The sequence below is a fragment of the Myotis davidii genome, unplaced genomic scaffold (genome assembly GCF_000327345.1).
Source record: "Myotis davidii unplaced genomic scaffold, ASM32734v1 scaffold317, whole genome shotgun sequence".
Classification (NCBI taxonomy): Eukaryota; Metazoa; Chordata; class Mammalia; order Chiroptera; family Vespertilionidae; genus Myotis; species Myotis davidii.
In genome coordinates this window covers 2,545,817-2,568,234 of record NW_006288994.1, presented here as the reverse complement: position 1 = coordinate 2,568,234, position 22,418 = coordinate 2,545,817, and the positions used below count along the sequence as shown (strand labels likewise).

The following is a 22,418-nucleotide window of genomic DNA, read 5'->3' as shown; positions in this document are numbered from 1 at the left end:
CTTCACAAACGTTCTTGAAATACTGATAGCTTCAGTTCATAAGAACCTAGTAAACAAATAACTTGTTTTACATAGTTATTTTATATAGTTATTTGATAAACTCTTTAAAAAATAAGCAGTTTGTGATGGGAAAATGATGAGAAGGATGCTTGGGGCAAAAGGGTGAGAAGTAATGCATCATAATCATTAAACTCCTTTTGTGCGCCACACAAATAGTAGGATGTTAACTGTGGGGCTCCAGATCAAGACAGACCTGGGTTCGATTCCTAGTTCTACTGTCAGTTCGTTGTGCAGTTTCGGACAGCTACTTCATCTCTCTGGGCCTCAGCTTCCTGGTCTGGAAACGGGATGCCGAATGTCATCTGGCTCATAGCATTTTGATGAAGACCATGTGCATGAGAAGCAGCAGACACTTACTAAAGGTTGCCTTTAACTAAAAGGAGAAAGACAGCTTAGTCAAACTTCTCTATGTCAGCACCGTAGGGAATGGCAGAGCAGCAGTTACAGGAACAACGTCTGAAAGTGCTACACTGGACAAGAGAAGCCAAAGGTATAGAGTTAAAATTGTCAGTGCCCCCCCCCCCCCCCACCCCCCCGGCGTCAGAGAACCGTAGCAGAGGAAGGAGAATCGAGGCTGGGTGCAGCGGGCCTGAAATGTCACTGCAGCCAGGGGGGTCACATACCCCAGTCTGCCCAGGGTTACAGCTCTCTTTCCATACATAACAAACCACCCCCAATTTAATGGCTTTAAACAGCATCATTTTGTTTATGTATCTGTAATTTTAGAAGGGCTCTATAAAAAGACAGAAAGAGAGGAAAGAAGAAAGGGAAGATATAGGGAGGGAGAAAGGAAGGAAGGGAGGAAGGAAGCAAAAGAGGGAAGAGAAAAAATGAATGAAAGATAGAGGAAGGGAGAGAGGGGGTGAATAGATGATAGATAGATAGATAGATAGATAGATAAATATTATTGAAAGTTACATGGAGAAAGAGTTTGTATGAACTCATGAAAGAGAATGTAGGGAATACCCCACCCCTACGGGCTCAAGAACTCAAGGAGATGGAGGTTGCACCATGACCTCTGACATCCCTTCCAGCTCTCAGATTCAGTGACCCTCTCCAAGGCACAGACAAGGTGGTGATTAACACTCCCCTTTTCCCAGGGTGGGTGGTGCACGCTTTCATCTTCCGACGTTTATAAATGCCTTTGAAAATGGAATGTGCCACATACATGCTAAGAGCTATTATTAATATGGTGTCCAAACACCTTGCTCCCCATGATAGTTAAGGAACAAAGCATTAAGGGTGCGAGCCTCAGAGAACTGGTGTGTGTGTGTGCACACACCCCAACCAAGGAATGTTCCTTATTCCCAGCTGCCTTGACGGAGGCAGGATACTTCACAGTGGCCGGAGATGGAAGAGAATCAGGGAAATGGATGCCTGAATAGAGAATCGAGTGGCAAGGTTGGAGCACAATCAATGAACACACTTTCCATGGATCCCTTATTGGCAAGGCGTGTGTGCTAAGCACCATGGAAAATGTTAACACTCAATGCATACAAGTCCCTGAGCTGGAGTACAGGTGACAAGGACATTGAGCCAGTTTTTAAGAAATCTGCTTTCAGAAGATAGACTTAAAAACCAAGCCTCCGCCAGGACCGGTTTGGCTCAGTGGATAGAGCGTCGGCCTGCGGACTCAAGGGTCCCAGGTTCGATTCCGGTCAAGGGCATGTACCTGGGTTGCGGGCACATCCCCAGTGGGAGATGTGCAGGAGGCAGCTGATCTATGTGTCTCTCTCTTATCGATGTTTCTGGCTCTCTATCTCTCTCCCTTCCTCTCTGTAAAAAAATCAATAAAATATATTTGAAAAAAACACACACACACACAAAAAAACCAAGCCTCCAATGCAGATAACCCACCGAGACTGAGCGAGGAAAGGCCTTCCCACCTGTGGACAACCAGGGCTGGGTCATCTAGAATTTCTTCTGCACTCCCAGAACCGTGGTTCTAAGACATTTTTTGATCATGGATGCTTTACGAATCCAATGAAAGTTATGAACCCTCTCCCCAGAAAAATCCACACATAAAGAAAACCTTGCATGAAGTGTCTGACAGAGTTCACAAATTCCCTGAAGTTCTGTCCTGCGCCCTTTCCTGTAGCTCTTGGGTAGCTGTGACCTCTGAGCTGTGACATTCGCAAACTATGAGCAGATTCAAAGCAGACACGGGACCTTCTCCAGCTCTGGATCCTGGGCATTGCGCCCGGTGCCCGGCACAGCACGCACCCAAAATAAATGCTTGTTTAATAAATAAACATGGAATGAAAGCATTTTAAAGAGCGATGGAGCCTCGGTTAGCTGTGCCTCTAAAGGTCTTTTTTCATTTGTTTGTTTTTTGGTTGTTGTTTAATACTTCTCAGGTGTTTGACTACCAGAGGCTAGCGAGCCAAGAACACATGAATGAGTGACTAAATCACCCAGAATTATTTCAAGAACAAGGCAAGGTCAAGATATTTGCTCTCTCTTATCCCCCAACACAGGGTGAAAACTCTGTCTTGAAGCTCATTAAGGGACTGCGTGTAAATTGCAAAGTCCACGCCTAAAATGGCAAAATTGAGCAGCTGTCCAGAAATCCCAAAGGAAGAGCAAAGCAGCCTGTAATTCAAACCTCTGTTCTATGGGCAGAACCATCCTTGGCTCGCTTCTCAAACTTTCAAACATCAGGGAAGAGATGGGAGTAGGTCACACTGGAACTCACCCTGGTTGGAAACATCGATGCTATAAACCCCTCCACACACACCGGCAACCATTCACTGGAAGAAATGGACTCTATCACTCAATCAAGGTCCTCATTTATAAAATAAGTCAGGAGGCCAGGAGAGGGGCAAAGGCTGGAGAGGGTGACAGCGAGACGGTGGCAGGGCAGGAAGGACAGAAAGTCAAGGATTCCGGTCTCTTTTCTTTCTAAAGCAGCCATTCCCCTAGAAGAGGTAAATAAAACACCATATGGGTATGACACTATGCAAATGAGCAGCCAGGGGGAAGAAACTTTAATACCTAATTAGAGCAGGGACCCAGACACAGCCCCAGGGCGCATCATCTCCAGGGCGCCCCGCCCTTGCCCTGAGGGCCTTTGCATGTTGCTCCCAGCTTCGTGCCTTGAGGGTTTCCAACTTCCGGCCACCTTGAGGGGCTTTTTGGTTGAGTGCCACAGAAGATAAAATTAGAAACCAGGCTTCCTTTTTTCCTTCTCACTCTGTTAGCTATTCATAATTCAGCATCAACTGAGAAACTCATCCTTCCAACTTTCAACGACAGACTCTAGGGTAAGCCGAGTGTCAGCAGCTGCCTTTACTCCACCCCTGGCTCCTTCTTCACCTGCCACCCCCACCCGGAAGGAAGCCAGGCCCCCTGCCCTGCATCCTCCCCATTTCATCTGTTTCCTCTTCCTCCTAAATGCATGACGTGACCCTGGCAAATGGCTTGCTTCTTTGACCCTCATCTCTGAAATGGGAATTTAAAATCTGTCCACCTGTAGAGCTATTTTTAAGACCCCAATGCAACAAGATGGGTGGTGTTGGGCCGCAAGCTGGGTCCTATTTATCAGCAAAGATTGTTGTATCCAAGAGCCCAGTTACTCAGGGTTGTAACCCCAAACTCAGCCTCAGCTATGACCTCCAAGGGCAAGGACCTGCTGTGCTGGTCACTCATGATGGGGTCTGCACCCATGCAGGTGGTACCCATGCGGAGACCAGGGGATGGGTGAAAAGAGTTTGTGACCCTCTCCTTTCCCCAAAGGCTCCCTTATGCCATTTATTTATCGAGAGGAGAAAATAAGAGCAGAAATTTCATGTTGTTTTTTTTCATAAGGGTCAAGGCTTGGTTCATCTGAATATAATTTACATTCGCTTAAAAGAGGCTGTAAGTTACCCGGACATGAGTGAAGCACGGTGAATCAGCCAACCTACTAGTCTACTCAAAGCCTGCCCCTGACAGGTGAGGTCTGCAGGAAGCCCTGGGCAGCTCTGCTCTAGGGTGACAGCACCCAGGGAGCTGCGTCTAGGTGGCGTGTGGAGAAATATCATCTTTCTGTTGTAAAGATCCTCTCTTTTCCCCAAGGGAAATGTTATCTTTTTTGTTGCGCTGTGTGACCTTGAAGAAGGCATGTGCCCTCTCTGGGCCAAAGTTCTACACACCGAGGTTTTACGGCTCCTGATGGCTAAGGCTCCAAGTCTCCTAATTCTGTGACTTTTCTTGCGGTCACAAAGCTGTGACCAAGGCTTTCGGAGTTGCCCACTGCCCAGTACTACCACTTGAGCTTTGTCCTCAAGGCTTCTCATGACCTGGCCTCAACCTCTTACCTCTCTAGGCCCCACCAGTACAACCACCTTTCTCACCGCAGTCACAGATGCACCATTCCTGAGACCTATTATGCACTTTAACCCTCCGTGACTCTGTCCCGTCAGCTTCCCCGGTGAAGACTAGCTCGTGGCCTTGCTTCTGTCTATCTGGTGAAATCAAATTCATAGTTCAAAGCCCAGCTTTCAAATATGCCCCAGAAAACTTTCCCTGTCCCTCTCTTGCCAACCCCTGGGTTCCACGGCACTTTGTGCATAGCACTAAGCAAGACCAAAAAGTTTCTGGCCATATTCAAGGTTACCCTTGGGATTAGCAGAGTCATGATACAGCAACTCAGGTCTCCTGGCTCCCTTTCTATAGGTGCTTCTAAGCACGCACACATACGCATGCGCGTGCGCACACACACACACACACACACACACAATTATCATTCTGGGAACTGTAGTAGACTCTGATGTACACCCACGAAACTTATTCCATGTTTAATAAAGCTAATAAAATTGTAGAAATGCAATTGACTGGACCCGGTGACTCACGCACGGCTGGCTCTGTCTTCTCAGATAAGGCAAAGAGAGCTGGGGACAGAGTTTATCCAGATAATAAACAAGAACAGAAATGAACTAAGGGCTCTAATTCCATCAAGGGTCCTAACAGTGACAGAAATCCGCAAAGCAGGCTTCCGTCGTCATAGAAATGACCGACGCAGTGACACCATTAGTCCCTGCGGTACTTGGCTTGGAGTCTGACCGGGACAAGACTCGCCAGATAAGGCCATTGACTGCAGTAATAGATTGGGGCTGGGCAGCAAAGCTGTCCTCAAATGAAGGATTCACTCGATGTTAATGGAAGCAAATGCATTGAGTTTAGTGGCACCTTGAGTCCACACCTCCAAATAGAATTGCACCTCCTCCAACTAGAAAACGCTCCTTTATGCACAAATGGAAACACTTCAAGATGCATATAAGTCACGGGAGGAGAGATTTCACTATTATGCCCAAGTAACTATCAATTCTCATCAGGAATGACGTGCCAAGAGCATCTGCAGGAGCAACCTGGTAGCTCTGCCTTAGAAAAGTAACACGGAGTCTTGTGCATCACATTTACAACCATTATCTTGGTAGATCCTCCAAAACTCTATAAATGTAGGCAAATATGCAGCATAATAGTCCCCATTTCACACATAAAAAAAATGAGGCTCAGAGATATTGAATGAATCCCCCAAAGGAGAGACTCAGGGCTAGAAAAGGTCCCCAGTCCAATGCCCCCTGCCCACCCCCAAGCTAAACAGCCCCTCTCCCAGGGGTTCATGCAACTTCAAATAGAGAAAGAGAAGGTCAGAAATAGCTCCTATGAAAGGAAATGGAAAGTTCTACATTCCAAAAAAATGGGTTTTTTTGAAGTTATCAGGCAATAATAAATATTCATAGTTATCACTATTAAAAATAAAACTTGAGTAGGTTTTCCTATCTATACTTCTGGTCTTCACTCTCCATGGAATGTGTTTTATTAGGGAGAGAATGGGATTTATTTAGAAGTGCAATGGGACTTGGCTTCAGACGGACTTGGGTTCAAGTACCAGCTCTGCTGTTTACTGGTTGTGTGAATGGGGAAGGGGGTAAGTGACTTCATCCTTTTGAATCCGAATGTCCTTATTCTGAAAAAAGGGACTATCATTCATACAGGGAAAGGAGTAAACAAATCAGCACGTGGAAAGTGCTTAACAGTGTACCTGGCGTGGTAGGTGCTCAAAAAATGTTTGAATCTGAAAAAACAAACAGCATCTCATCTGCTAACAATGAGCAAGTCACCCACAGCTCTTTCGAAGAGTGGCTTCATTCAGTGCGGCCTCACTGGGGCTGTTCTTTGTCCAGCAGACAGGCGTTCTCCATTACGGAATTAAATCACTGCCTCGAGGTCTCTGCCATTGAACCAGGAACTAAATCAGCCTTTTCGTCCATCAGCAATAGATTAACTACTCATTTTCTTTATTCATGGAATTGTGACTTATTCCTTCAAACGCAGTATGTCCAAACATCCGAGATACCGGTAGATGCCAACACTGTAAAAGCCCTGGATGCCAGTTAATATTTTTTGAGCACCTGCTCATTCTACCCCATTTGAGTTTTGCCTACAACTCTACAAGCAGGCTCCGGAACGATAATATTCTCCCCATGTTACCAGCCTCGGTGTTGGCCCAGGTCACACAGCTCCTACAGTAGCTGAGCCTGAGTCTCACCTCTAATGTGTTCCCCCTTCCCCCCTCACTGCCATAGGCCTCCGAATTCACCATCATGTCAACATCCAACAGAAAGTACCCGACAGTGAGCAGGGATGGACCAGAGTCAGAGAACCCTCCCCTCTGACTCATGACCAGGGGATTCTGCCACAGGCCTCCGCGCTCCCTGTCCCTTCACTCGTGAAGTGGGAGGGCTCCCTACTTGGTTTAGATTTAAGTCAGTATCGAATTACCAGGCGCCCTGATTCATTTCAGAATTTTGCATCGGTAGCATGTTTCTCAGAAAGCAAGTTGACTTCATTATTTGACTGAGAAAAACTTCTTTTCACCTTCCCTGGCCCTTTAAGGAATGAACATGAAGTGCCAGGCCCTCTGCTAGCTTCTGAGGATAGAAAGACCCACCACACAGACTCCCCCCCCCCCCCCCCCACACGCACACACACCTACCTGGGCCCCCCCCCCCCCCCCCCCCCAGAGCTGACAGTCTACTGGGGAAGAAGGGACGCAACAACTGACCCTTGAGAGTTACAATATAATCAAATTCTGATGACTTCTCGATAGGAGAAGTCTAGAAGGCATTGAGAGGATTTCCAGGGGTCATACCCTGCCCTGGGGTCAACGAGGGCTTCCTTGAGAAAGTGATGTTTGAGGGAAAAGAGGAAGAATGAGAACAAGTTTGCCAATTGAATGAGGGATAATGATACTCCAGGCAAAGGCAACAGTATTTGCAAATTCATGGGAACCTGACTTATTTGAGGAACTGAAAGAGGACCAGTGTGGCTAAAGCACAGAGACCAAATGGAAGGAAGGGATATGGAAACTGGGCCTTCAAAACATCCATCCACCTCACCATCCCTGAAACTCCCAGCAGGTAGACAACTTTGAGAGCACTGAATGTCTTTCTAAGGGCTTGGAGGTATATCCTTTACATAAGAGGAAATGCTGGGGATTTTTGATAAAGGGAGTAATATAAAGTAGGCAATATTTTAGGAAGAAAGATCTAAGGAGAGACCCTAAAATACATTATGGGGAGGACTGGCAGGAAGTAGGACAAATAGGAGGGAAGGGAGAGGACCCCAGAGTGGCATCTGCTCCGTGTCCGGGGTCTCAGGATTTGGGTCCCAGTTCTACCAGATATATCCGGGCACACCACCTCTAAGAGTCTTGTTTTATTTATGAACAAAATGGAAATAATAAATCATCCTGGGCCATCTCACCAGGTCTATGTGAGGATACTGTAAAATATAGATTCCAGTGAGATTAGTAAGGCCAGTAGCTATCATCCAAATCAACCCAAAGTGAGCTGGTCTCACCATGCCCTCAGTGTGACATCGAGTCTCTTCGTGGAGTCAGATGAGTCCCACAACGCCCCAGAATTCCCCTGTGCAATGTGAGGCTAAGATTATCCTGGTGTGCCTGTCAACTGAAAGGTGACTTCCTCATCTGAAGGGTTGTCATGCAGAAGGACAGGATTAACTCCGAGGGGCTGTGGCAGTTACCAGGAGACAAACACTGGCTCTACACAAGGAACTACTTGCAAACTGTCAGAGCTGTCCAGGGCTGCCTGGGGCGGGGAGTGGAGGTGGGCTGGGAGCTCCCTGAGACTGGAGCTAATGAGGCTGCCTCAGAAAGCTTCACATTGGTCAGCTCCTCAGTTTCCTCCCGATTCTAAAATTCCATTGTCCACCGCCCCTGCAGGCAGCTCTACCGCTGTGGTGCTGCTCAGCTTGCAAGCGTCCGTTTCTGACATGAAATGGTCGGTGTGGAGGTCTTTTCCCTCCACAGGGATCACCCGAAAGGCAGGTACTGGGTCTCCTTCCACGTAGGGCTGTGGTGCCTACCACTGCTCCTGGAACACAGCCAACCCTCAGCCATTATCGGTGGAATGAATGGATGAACTATTCTGAGTTTATTGACATGACACAGAAACCCATAGGGAAAACATGATAATCTCTTGAAGCTTAGGTTAGGCTGAGTTCTTTCATGTGAGGCTTGTCTGTGAGGATGTTGGTCTGGATTGGCACTTCCCAACGTAAACTCTTTCATTTCTAGGAGTCAGAATTTCAATAATAATAGAAAAAAGAAAGAAAAAAGCTGTTACATGTCACACATTTATCCATGTGACAGAGGGCCCAGGTTTCAAAAACATCCCGTTTCTCGACATTAGCTGGGAATTTATCAATTTGGTGTGGTCACTCTTTATCTCATAGCAAACCGACCCCTGGAACGTTATATGCGTAGTATCTCATTTAATCCTTTCCATGAAACCTGTATGTGAGGTCATGCGGACTTTAACTTACAGACAAGAAGACTGGGGCTCAGAGACGTTTCTGACCTGCTCGATGACGGACCTTTACAGTGTCAGAGGCAGAATTTCAACCCCGTCCTGCCTGGCTTCTCAGCCCACGCTCCCCTCCCCCGACCCCATGCAACACTCGGCTTCATTTCAGAGAAAGGGGCTCCTCTGATGTGTCTCTATCCCAGAGGAGCTTGGCATGGGGCTCTGCCCTGTGATTAGCAACCCCCTGCCCTTGATGACAATGCACAGAGGGTCCTCTGACACGCAACAATAACCTGGGTTTTCCTGACCTGTGTGGCTCAGTGGTTGAGCATCAACCTCGGAACCAGGAGGTCACGGTTCGATCGTGGTCACGGCACATGCCTGGGTTGTGGGCTCAATCCCCAGTAGGGAACGTGCAGGAGGCAGCTGGCAGATGATTCTCTCTCATCACTGATATTTCTATCTCTCCCTTTCCCACTCCCTTCCTCTCTGAAATTAATAAAAATATATTTTTCAAAAAACCCAGGTTAACGAGAAGGTAAGTACACCCAACCTCAAAGACCTCCAGCCTCTGAAAGCCCCCAGGCTCCCTCTTCCAGCAGAATCTCCTTCTTAGCCTCAGATGATGTTACACAGAAGAACACTGGGCAGCTCCCAGGATCGCTATTCTAGACCTTAGATTTTCTAGTGTTGACAACTTAATACACGTCCACACTTGCTTTTATGGGGACAGATAAGACTCCGATGGTAATCTGAGCAGGAGGGAAGGAAATGGCACATTCCTCCGTGTAACTATTTGACTAAATTTTCTCCAGGCCACGCATCATCGCGCCGAGCCCCCCAAAAAGCTGCAGGCCCACAGATCTGCTGGTGAGATACCCTGACAGTGAATTATGAGAGGGCCTGTATGAAAACCAAGGCCAGGGCGGGGTATTCTCGGGGCAGAGCAGAGACTGGTTCACGTGACCATCAGCTGCTCAGAGGAAGTCAAGAGTAGACCTGGTCTCTGCTAGCCTGGAGTTCTCTCCTTGGTCAGGTCATCCCTGGGAAAAAAGAAATGAATGCAGCTCTGTAGCTGATGTTCATGTCTTTTTACAAAGTGAAAAATCAGGAACAACAATTCCTCATAAGGAATTACCTAGCTGGATCCATCAATGCACTGGGCAAATAAAAGGTATTAACAATAATAGTCACTGATTGCTGACCAAGTGTCAGGAAGGAGGGCAGGTCTGTCCATGCAATCCCCTCTTCATCCTCACAACATGCTCTTGATGTCTCTTAAATACTGATCTCCCCGTGTAGGCTGTGGAACCTGAGGTAGGGGGAGGCTGAGCAACTTGGCCAGGGTGGCACAGGAAGCAAGGGATGGAGCTGGAAACTGGGAAGCCACTGGAAATGACAGTATAAATGAGTGTTTGTGGACTTAAAAGTATGTTTGAGATATTAAAGGGAAAAATGCACATTGCCAACTTGTGTGACTCCCCTTTTTTTTTTCTTTTAGCAAAAGAAATGGAGAACCACCTCACACTCATTAGGATGGTTACTATTTAAACACACACACACAAAAAAAAAATTAAAGTGTTGATGAGGATGCAGAGAACCTAGAACTGCTAGTGGGAATGTAAAATGGTACAGCTGCTGTGGACAACAGCACAGGGGCTTCCACAGAGATAGAAAAATAGAATTACCACACAAGCCAACAGTTCCACTACTGGATATACAACCCCCGAAAGTGGAAAGCAGAATCTTAAAGAGGTATTTGTACACCCATGTTTACAGCAGCATTACTCACAATAGTTAAAAGGCACAAACAACCCAAGTGTCCATCAACAGATAAGTGTGGTCTATACATACAAGGCAATATTACTCAGCCTTAACAGGGAAGGAACTTCCATACTTGCTATAGCATGGATTAGTCCAAGGACATTTTGCTAAATGAATAAACTAGTCACAAAAAGACACATGTTGTATGATTCCACTTCTGTGAGGTCCCTAGAGTAGTCAAATCCACAGAAACAGAAAGTAGAATGGTGGTTGCGGGATCTGGGGATGGGGCGGTGGGTAGAGGGAATTATTGTATAATGAGTACACAGTTTCAGTTATGCAAGACCAAAAGAATTCTAGAGGGTGGTTGCACAACAGTGTGAATATACTTAACACTAAATTGAACTGTACAATTAAAAGTGGTTAAGATGGGGTGGAAAAAGAAAAGAACAAAATATTCTATGTGAGCCCTATTTCTTAAGTAGGTTTGTATATTCAAGAATTGTGTTTGTATTGACCAAACTCTATTTTTCTTTCTCTCTCTCTAAAAAAAAAAATATATTTTTTTTATTGATTTCAGAGAGAAAGAGAGAGGGAGAGAAAGATAGAAATATGAATGATGAGAGAAAATCGTTGATCGGCAGCCTCCTACATGCCCCATACTGGGGATCAAGCCCACAAACTCAGGCAAGTGCTCTTGACTGGAATCAAATCCGGGACCCTTCAGTCCACAGGCCGATGCTCTATCCATTGAGCCAAACCAGCAAGGGCATAAGCTCTACTTTTTGAGTCACTGTGTGGGGCCACAGAGGAAGCCTAGCTGCCTTACACTAGCCATTATAAGACCTGTGAGAAGTAGCCAGAGTTCTGTTCAAATCCTGTGTCCACCACTTTCAGCTCTGTGATTGTAGGCAATGATTTAACCTCCCTGTGCCTCAGTTTCCTCTTCCATGAGCATGATAATTCCTGCTTCACCCGTGTGTCGGAATGCACAAATAATGCTTAGCGGTAGGGTTGAATAAATGCTCATTTTCTCTTCCATCTGTACACAAGTTGTCCAAGGATTTTGAAACACACACACTAGCTGTGCCTTTTGTCAAAGCCAACTCCTAAAGTCAAGGAACAAAGTTGGATGAGGGAAGAGTACTCTTCAGGTTAGGAGAAGTAGTTCACCACGCTGAGTTAGTTTAGAGCAGGGGTTGGCAAACAGCAGCCCCGGAAACAAATCTATCTTACCCTCTGATTAAAGTTTTATTACAATACAGCCACATTCATTTATTTACATAGATCTATGGCTACTTTCTCTATGATGGCAAAGTGTCTTAGTCAGGACAGAGACTGTATGCTCCACAGAGCCAACAATATCTACTTCTTTACAAAAACTTTGCCAGCCCCTGGTTTAGGGTATATGTGGTATTTTATCAGAAGATGATTGACACATGTCATTTTCTTCTGGAGGTCTCCAAAATGATGTGGCATAGATATAAGGGCAAGGAGAGCTGAAAGGAGCACCTTCTGTTCCAAAGCAATCCGGGGATCATCTTCTATCAAATTCCTTCCACCCTTCTTTTTTTTTATTGTTTTGAGAGAGATAAAAGAAAGGAGGGAGGGAGGGAAGGAGGCAGGGAGGGAGGAGGGAGGAAAGGAGGCAGGGAGGAGGGAAAAAGGGAGGAAGGGAGGAGGGAAGGAGTGAGGAGGGAGGGAGGAACGTTGATTTGTTTTTCTACTTATTTATGCTTTCATTGGTTGTTTCCTGGTTGTGCCCTGACTGGGGATCACACCTGCAACCTTGACATATCGGGATGAAGCTCTAACCAACTTAGCTACCCAGCCAGAACTTTCCATCCTTCTTTATGCTGCTGACTGGCGCTCAAGGTCGACAAAACCAGCATGTGGTTGTCAAGTGGAAGGCAGTGGGGAAACTTCATTGGTTTTCCACTGGTAGATCAATTGGTTAGATTTTTAAAGAAGAAAAAAGGTCAATGATTTTGTGGGGCCATTAAGAAGTCATAGCATATCCGAGTGGTTAACCCAGTGATACTGAAATGACTCACCAGAGTCTGTGACTATACTATTATTGATTGCATTAGTTTCAGTCCCTATTCGCTCACTGAATTCATTCTACAAAGAACTTCCTGACACATAGCGAGGTTAGCTGCACAGGCTTTTCATTTGCCTGCAGATTTTTTTCTTTAATGTAAAGAGCTTTTGGTTCCCTTCAGCAGTTGAAGAAACTGTCAAAATTTCTGCTTTCTCCCCAGGCTATAGACTCAGCCTCTGAGTTACTGATTTGGGCAATACTGGGACTAATGTGCTAAAAGACGGTCAGGAACAGTGCTTAACTCAGTCTGGGTGTTTCCAAGATGGGGAAGGAAACAGGGGCTCCACAGGTATTTCAAGCAAAAAGGGACTTAATACAGGCAATCAAAGGTTTAAACAATTGTGGGATGGGTTAGAGTCGTGGTGCTAGGGAAATCTTCAAGGACAGGCATCCAGGAAGATGCCATTCCTGGAATCCAGAAAGGATGCGGCGCTAGGTAACTCTCCAAGGGTGAATGAAAAGAAGCCACTGGCAACATCTGCATCTCAGCACTCCAAGCCCCTGACAGCTGGTGCTGAGAATAACGATGCCTGCTTCTCCTCAGCCTTCAAAGCACCATGCCAGCATCTCTCCTTGGCAGAATCCGACCCTGAGCCCTGCTGGCAAATGTCTAGAAAATGTGGCTCAAGACTGGCTTCTCCCTTAGAAGGAATAAGGGGATCGTGTTGAATTTGAAGATTTGAGAAGATTTCCTAAAGACTGTGATACCAGACTGGGTTTTGAAAGATCACGATTGGCCAAGCTTTGGTCAATGATTCATCCAAAGTTTCCCTTTCTGGGCTAGAAGAGCCTGAGTTAGGGAAGTACCACCTTCCCAAGAAGTGCTTATCTTATGCAACCAAATGAGGAGGTAGCTATAAATAGGCTGACGTTCTCACCATTCTATGTTCAAAATGGATAACTGCAAGCAACTTTTCTCTTCTGGAGAAAGAAAGTTCTGAGTTATAGTTACTAAATCAAATAGCAATAGCTCTCCTCATTGGAGATATAAGGATTTCTCTCTGAATGCACTTCATAGGATATTAGGGATTGTTATGCCAACGGGAGGAGGAACTGCCAGTTATAGTGATTGTCAGGGCAATGCACAGAGTGAGACCTAGCATCTCCACCTTGAATATCATCCTCTGTCTCTTTGATAGCCCCTTCCTCTCATTTTCACAGACACATGAGGAATTCTTCAGATAATAGGCCCAGTGGCAGCACATTTTCCCCTTAAAGTTTAGAACGACAGAAACCTAACAGTGCTGGGAAAGTAAAGGTGCAGCATCAATTAAGCACCTACTGTTTCTCTTACTAGGTTAGATGCTTTGTGCACCTGATGTGTTTAAACCTCTAAGGGACCTTTGAGAAAAGCCCATTACCCACAATTTCCAGATGAGAAATCAGAGGCCAAAAGAAGTCAAGTGATATTTCTGGGATCACACACACACACACACTGTTGCCCCTTCCCCCCCACTCCACTATTACAAGTGAACCCTAAATTCCATGGGGCTGTTCTGGGTCACATGAAGGTCATAACATCCTCCCAGCTTTGTAAAACCATGGAGAAACTTGAGCCCATCCCTCATGACCTTCTTTCCTTCCCCTTTTATACCAGGAAAATGAGGACAGCCAGATCTCACAATAACTAGGGTAGAGATCTACTTCCATCCCAGCCTACCTCTGTGTCATTTTCCCACAGAAGTGAACAAATAAATAAAAAGATGGCTTCTTAGAGACTAAGACCCATGAAGATTTTCAAAATTTCAGATAAAATTCATCTTAGGGTATTTTATTTCTCTTGTTGCTATCTTTTTTACCTTTCACTGTTTATTGACCAAATAAATGCTTGTGTTAGAAAAATATCAAGTACAGGTATGCCTAAAGAAAAATAAAATCTATAAACACCTTACCACGACAAAACTCATAGGTCCTTTGTAAGACAGTGAGTTTAGCACTTTAGTTTTCTTCTCTACACCCCATCACAGTCTTTAATAATTATGAGGTGTGGGGGGGTCTCTAGATCATTGTTATGACACCATTTTATATATCATAAAAACTATGTTTCCTGAATGAATTTCAGGCTTTCATTCAGTTTTGTAACCCTCATTGTGACATTTTAGCTCAACTCTTTTTTAATTGTATCATTGCTCATTGCTAGGCCTTCTCTCTGGTCACCATCTAGATGTGAGCTCTCACCGCTCAGTTTGTAGCTGTCTTAAAGAACTCTTTCCAGGAGGGTTTGTAGATAATTTGTCTCCTTTGCACCACCAGTGATAGCATTGTTTCCTCCAAATGTGAATGCTCATTGGACCCTATAGGCAACATCCCTGGGTCCTATCCTTTTCTTCTTTAAGCTCTATAGGTGCTACTAAATCATCTTGTGGCCTTTAGTGTGCTGGAAGAAGATGAAGCCTGGGTTCATGCTGATCATCGGAAACAACCCATTGTTTCATGCCCAGAGGCTTGTTCTGCTTACGCATGGTGGTAGAATGTGCAAAAAGGGTTCACTGATGAGTAATGCCTTCCTTGAGGGCAGACTATGAGCATTTCCGTGTATCTGGTTTTCTATGGAGAGGGGCAAATATGCTTTTTGCTCCCCAACATTTTCCCATTAAAGTCTCCCCTAGCTCTGTCAACAAGGCACAGTTACCCATACACTCCAGCTAAGGAAACTGGGGTTCTGAGCTTCGGTGCGGAACCAAGATGAGAACCAGTCTGCTCCCAGCCATGTCCATGCTGCTTCCGCCACATCCCACAAGAGAAATGTGAGCATGCAAGCGAGCCAAAGGGAGACCAGGTTAGCTCTCTCCAGCCAGCCGCTCAGCCAGGTGCAGAGCACACATTCATCCAAAACCTGGGACTTTTCAGAGCGTCAAGCAGGAGCCTCTGTGGCGTGTCTGTTACGGCAGGTCCTTCCAGTCCTCTTCATGTGAGTATACTTCTCTCCTGCTTCCTACTCAAGTGTTAAATAAAACCTGCTCACATACCTGATGGTAAGACACCATCAAGGTTTTCTCAGGTTTCGCTGGGCCTCAGGTTTCCCATCGGAGAAATGGGAATATGTAGTAGTACTGATTTTGCAGGGTGTTGAGAAATTACAGTTAATATACTGCGTCTCTGGTATACACTGGATGTTCACTTGGGAGGTGATATTCTTATGTATTAATTAGAGAGGCCTCCCAGTATTTCCTGATATTTCTAGTCTTTCCCTGACCTTCTCCCATTTGGTGGTTAGACGCAGAGCATCAGATGATTCAGGGAAGAGACATATTAACAGAAGAGAAAAGGTTTGTTTTTTAATCTCCCAAAGTGTAAATATTGGTCCCAGACATAGAAACTACATAATAGATCCAAAACAGACTGCTTCCTGTCTCCTGAAATCAAGTAAAGATTTCATGGGAGGGGAAAAGGAGGGAAGGGACTCATTAAAAGGGGGCCTCATGCCTTGTCACTTAAGTTTCAGATGAGGATGGCAGGTTGGGACTGGCAGGACCCCCAGGTGAGAGCTCCTAAAAGAGGGGACTTGTGTTTTTTTTTTCCAAATTGGACCTGAAAAGCTGGCAAGGTCCCAGACACTCAGCAGAGTGTGGGAGCAGAAGAATACTTTACCGGGCAGCCCAGAGCCCATGGAAAGCCCTGAGGAAGATGTGGGTGTGGCGCATTTGGGGCTCAGCAAGGAAGCCAGTGTGGCTGCAGATGGGCGAGCCAAGGGACCATCACACAGAGGGACCAGGAAGCCCTGGCTGACCGTGGCCTTGAGTAAGTGAGATGGGAATCTTCGGAGGATTTTGAGCAAGGGAATAACACAAAATGGCAAATGATTTTAAAGGAGTGTCATGGCAGTTGCAAAGAACATAGAATACGGGTGAGGCACAGAGGACTCCGGCAGAAAGGTCAAAGGTCACCGGGGACCAATCTTTTGCATTGTTTCGAGCTGAGATAGTGGAATGAATGGCTGCGGGGTGGGCTCTACAGGATACTTTGTGGGATCTTAGAAGAAAGCCCATGTGGGGTCAACTAGCAACTAGAGCTGAGCTCTTCTCCCACGCACGCCCTGGATCCTTAGGATCCAGAAGAGTGTTCACAAAGATCCATCTGCCCTGATCAATTGAACTAGGAGCAACAAGATAAGTCCACCTCATCAAAGACAAAGCCAAAAAAGAAACTAATGTCTTTCCCACATTGAACCAGAACTAAGAGGTCTGGGCAGGGCTCTCCATACTAACATGAGAAAAAAGTGGGGCAATGGCATTTCAACTATGCAAACCTTCTAGAACACAAAAGGGAGAGGACATACAATCTGCAAAAGAGCAATAAAAAGCTCAGTATGGAGTCATTTATACAAGACCCAAAAACAAGATGATGAAGCAATAGGCTGGGATCAAAAGGAAGATTGCCAGGTTAAGGAAACAATTGAGGGGCAGAGCAACATCCTCACAGATTCAAAGAAATAAATGTAAACCAGGGACGAACAGACTAGGCAGGGCTAAAAATTCCAACAATGATAAAAGGAAAGGGCTTTAGACGTCACAGTAAATGCAAAGGAAAAGATCAACGGAACAAACCAATTAGAGATGATGACATAAGGACTTCAAAGTCAGCTTACAGAAAGATCACTTCTGTTTCCTAAGGAGGGTGCCCAACAAATGGAAGAGTGCTTCAGAGATGTAATTAATCAGGGCTTGTATATATTTAGAAAAATAGTAAATCTGCAAGACATAAAAATTAATAAACTAGAAGAATATAATTTACATGGGGGCACCGAACATATCCTGCTCCACTTTAACTACAGAGAGTGACTTCATCCAGGCAAAAAAAGGGAGTGAGCTGGGATCACGCTGGCCCCAGATTTCTCCACGCTGATATTTTTCCAAAAGAAATAGTCATGCCCACAAAGCTCAAATAAAGGAAAATGTAACTCAAGAATGTTAAAACTGAAGACATTCTCAAACATGAGAGAATCCTGGTACTATATGAGCCCTTTCGGAAAGTATACTAGGAGACTAATCCAATGACAAGATTAATTTATTGTGTGCGCGCACACACACACACACCCTCTCGAGTGAAGAAGTTATGGTTAAAAGAACTAGAGATGAGGGTTAAATCCATTTAAATAAGTGTAAATAACAGCACAACCGCAAACATTTGATTGCTGAAAAGAACACATTATCAATCATTTTAAGTTTAAAATTATAAAAGTAGTAACAACGATTAGGAGGCAAAAGAAAGGAGACAGGAGAAAGTATCAGAGTATGAACCACTTGATGTTTATAGAGCAAGGGTAATCAGTACGACTTAAAAATTGAAAGATGTGAGTTAAAAAGAAAAAAATAACTCCAAAGTATGTGATTTCATTACATTTTTACTTGATCTCACTTAGATATTTGATAAAAATACTATCACTGGCAATGGAGAAGAGGACATAATCTAATTTTCAGCAACTTCTTCAGTTTCACTGCAGTTGGTTTTTCTTTGGTTATGTTCAAGTGAAATTAAGAAAATTTTTGCTTTTGTTATGTATTTTCTAGTATGCTTTCTTCTTTGTGCTTTAAAGAATATTTTTAAAAATTACTTTATTATGCACATTTATCAATTAATATGAAATAAATATGAAATAGTTATTATGTTTAAAAGGTATATGCTTACTTAAGTTTACATAGTGATAAATCACTATTTGACAGTGTCCTGAAATCAGAATTATTGTTCAACAGTAATTGATGTTCTGAGGGATTGCTATGTGCAAAGTGGTCTACCAATGGCCTCCTATAAACAATGACATTTTCTTTAAACCTCACAACTTCATGACCATGTCCTCATTTTAAAAAGGAGGAGGAAAGTAACCAGTCCCAGGGATGTAAGGTACAGCATAGGGAATATAGGCAAAAATATTGTAATAACTGTGTAAGGTGTCAGGTGGGTACTACAATTATCAGGATGGTCACCTCATAAGTTATATAAATTTCTAATCACTGGTTTGCACAGCTGAAACTAATATAGCATTGTATGTCAATCGTAATTGAAAAATTAAAAAATATTTCTGGAGTCTTCATAAAAAGTTTTATAGTCATGGGGGAGGGGGAGATGAGGAAATGAAAGCTCACATATGTTAAGCAATGACATCACATACTTCCCAGAGGTGGAGAGGGAGCACAAATCCATGTTTTTAATTCCAAGTCTGCTTATTCATTTATCAACTGTGTACTGAGGCCCCGATCTGTCCCTCACATTATGCGTGCTCCACTATTATGGCACAATTCCTAGACTTCCTCCTCATGACTAATTTTAACTAAGAATTTCCTCTTTCAGTGGTTAAAGAAAAGCGTATGGCCATATTTCATACTGATTCAGACTCTAAACCACCCTAAAATGGTACATCTATTCAGCTTTCTTTTTTTTATCTTCTCTTTGAAGATAAAATAGTTACTCATTTTACATATAAGCTGCAGATTTATTTAAAAATAAAGTATACTGGAATTGGAATCAGGGACTTTGTCTATGATTCTTCCGCTGTGTATTTAAGCTTTGTGTCCTTTCAATATGTGGCTATTATTTCACAATTTTTAAAAAAGTACTTTAAAGAAGACTGTCAAATACAAGCATGATTTACCAGTTTGTTTCACTACAAAAATTAAATGTTGATCTGTGATAAAGAGTAAAACAGATTAACCATGTTTATGTAAATGTATATGGAATTGTTTATTATCTACCTATTTTTATGTATCAAATTACACGGCCTCCCTCAGTTAGCACTTTAAAACAACAAATGTTTATTATCCACAGATGCTGAGTCAGGAATCCAGGCACCACTTAGCTGGGTGTCTCTGGGTCACTCTTTCTCACAAAACCAACATCAGTGCGGCGACTGAGGGGGAGCGGGGAATGGGCATCATTGTGCTCAACCGGGGAGGAGCTGTTTCCAAACTCTCCCAGGTCTCAGGTCTTCGCTGGCTGTTGACCAGAGTCCTCAGTTACATTACCACGTGGGTTTCTCAATAGGTCTGTTCACAACATGGCAGTCAGCTTCAGAGAGAGAGAGAGAGAGAGAGAGAAGATGGAAGCCACAATCTTTTTATAGCCTAATCTCAGAAGTTATATTCAGTCATTTCTGCTTTATTCCATTCATTATAACCGAGTCACTAAATCCAGCCCTCACTCAAGGGGAGGGTTGACACAAAGGGTAACTTGCTGGAGGTGGGGTCATTGGGAGTCATGGTGGAGGTGGCTAACTGATGGGAAAACCACATACCAAAATGCTAGCAGTGATGACCGCTAGTAGTGAATTGGAATTATGGGTGGTTTTATATTATTTTTATTGCTTCTCTGCTTTTCTGAATTGTTCATGATACAGAGGTAGGAAAGGTTGAAAACACAGTCTCGGTGTTTAAATGCTACTCTAACACTCACCATCTGGACAAGACGCAGCCTTACTTAGCCTTGATTTCCCCGGTGCCTACTTCTTTTCTTTTTCTTTTTTTATTAGTTAAGGTATTACAAATGTGTCCTCATTCCCCCTACCTACATCTTATGATTACTGTGAAGATCAATGTGACCTATATGTAAAGCACCTATCCATTAGCATATTTTAAAAATATATATATTTTACTGGTTTTAGAGAGGAAGGGAGAGGGAGAGAGAGATAGAAACATCAATGATGAGATAGAATCATTGACCGGTTGCCTCCTGTATGCCCCACCCTGGGGAGCGAGCCCACATCTGCGCATGTGTCCTGACCAGAAATTGAATCGTGACTTCCTGGTTCATAGGTCAACGCTCAAAGACCAAACCACACTGGCCGGGCTTATTAGCACATTTTTAAGAGCTTATCAAATATAGACATTTTTCCTGGATAAATATATAATTTTTAAAATATTAAAAAGAAGGTGGCAGAAGTTATAATGATACAAAAAGTAAAATCCCATTTATGCTCACATTACATTTGCATTAGCAGGAGAGGGATATGAACACCTACAGCACAGGAAAAGTGAGAGCAAATAATATCAGCAAATGCTCAAATTTGCAGATCAGACCATAGATGAAGGCATTGCAATAAAGAGAAAATGGAAGGGAGCAGTTGTGTAGAGGAATGCATTTCAGAGGAGGTGGGGTAGGCTGGGCAGGCAGAAGTCAGAGTTAGAGGATCTGAAATTCTGGTCAATTCCTCATTTACTGATTGTCTCCTCCAGCCACTGAGGATACAGTGTTGAATAAGGCAGAATGTCTGCCCTCAGGAAACTCACAGTCTAGAAGGTAGGGACAGCAATAAGGACATCCCCTCAAACGATTTGGTGACTTCAGAGATAAAAGTAAGCATTTAATCAACAGCTATTTATTGAGCACCTATTATGTGCACAGCATACCCCAAAGCATTACTCTCAAAGAGCTCATTGCAGGAGATGGACAACTTAACAGGCCGACTCAAGACAATGTAATAAATGATAAGATGAGGAGAGAGTCTTTTTAAAAGATACTGTAAGAGATGGGAGAGCACAGGAGAGCAGAGGTGTGGTGTAGGGAGTCAAGGAAGGTTTTGTGGGGAAGGTCATGTCTAGGCTGAAACTATGTTAACTAAGCCAAGGGTAAGGAAAGGAGCGTTCTGGTTGAAGTAGCACCCTAAGGACATGGTGCTAGGACAGCCTAGAAAAAAGTGACATGAGTGACAGGCAACAGGCTGCAGGGTTTGGACAGCTTAATCAAGACCACGTTATGGAGCATTCAAAATCACAGACAACAGAAAGTGGGGCGCATGTCTAAAATCTGCAGGCAGCAATGGCATAATGGATGCTCTGTTTAAGGATGGCCTTGTATTGCCTTCAGAGGAAGTATGGATAAGTGGTGGGCTCAGCAACAGGAGAGCAGATGACCTTGGCATCAGAGGTCGAATTCACCTTGAGTAGTCCTCCCAAGTGATTTCCTTAAATGCCAGTAACATCTGGGCTAGAAATCCATGGTAGTTCATTCTAAGCTCTACAGAATCCTGTGATAACTTGTAGAAACAATTAGTCTCATGCGTCATAGATAGAGTATCACAGAGCATGATAGAAAAGAGAGTGCTCCAAGCAAACTGAAAATACAAGGACTCCATTGGGGTCCTCTTAGAAGGAATAATCATTGGAGAGGTGCCAACAAAAGCAGAGAAGAGCCAGAAACAGGAGGGAGAAATTATTAGTCCCCACCAAAGTGGGACAACCATGTGATTTTACTATTCCAGAGCAGGGTGACTTTGGGCAAATCCCTTAATCTCTTTGACCCAAGTTTCACATCTGTGCAACAGGAATAAGAACCACTATTTCACAGGACCAGCCATAAGGATAAAAAGAGATTATCTCCATGAAAGAACAAAGCACTGTCCAACTGTAAGCTAATTTTACTATTATTATTAGACAGGGAATAGAAGATGATGGCAAATGTTTAAATTATGGAGTCCAAGCTTGAATTTAAATCCCAGTCTTTCAATTACTAGCTGTATGATCTAAGGCAAGTTAACATCTCTGAGTCTCCAATTCCTTGTCTATAAAGAAGAAAAAAAACAATACTAGCTACTTCATAAGGGTTTTATGCGGCAAACACGATGAATTCATGTAAAATGCTGTAACAATTCAGGCATGTAATAAACTCTCAATAAATACCCACTACTATTAGTAGTAGTCATTGTAATAGTAGCAACAGTGGGCGCAGTACTATTTCTGGGCTCTATGACG

At 44.0% G+C, this 22,418-nt stretch overlaps 1 long non-coding RNA gene across 1 annotated transcript in view; it reads right to left on the bottom strand.

The window, feature by feature from the left end:
* Nucleotides 1-19,652: 19,652 nt before the first annotated feature.
* Nucleotides 19,653-22,418, bottom strand: part of LOC102759098 — a 111,209-nt gene continuing 108,443 nt past the window's right edge. The window contains exon 6 of the long non-coding RNA XR_001513430.1: nucleotides 19,653-19,740. This is a non-coding gene — a long non-coding RNA (uncharacterized LOC102759098). The remainder of the gene's footprint in view (nucleotides 19,741-22,418) is intronic.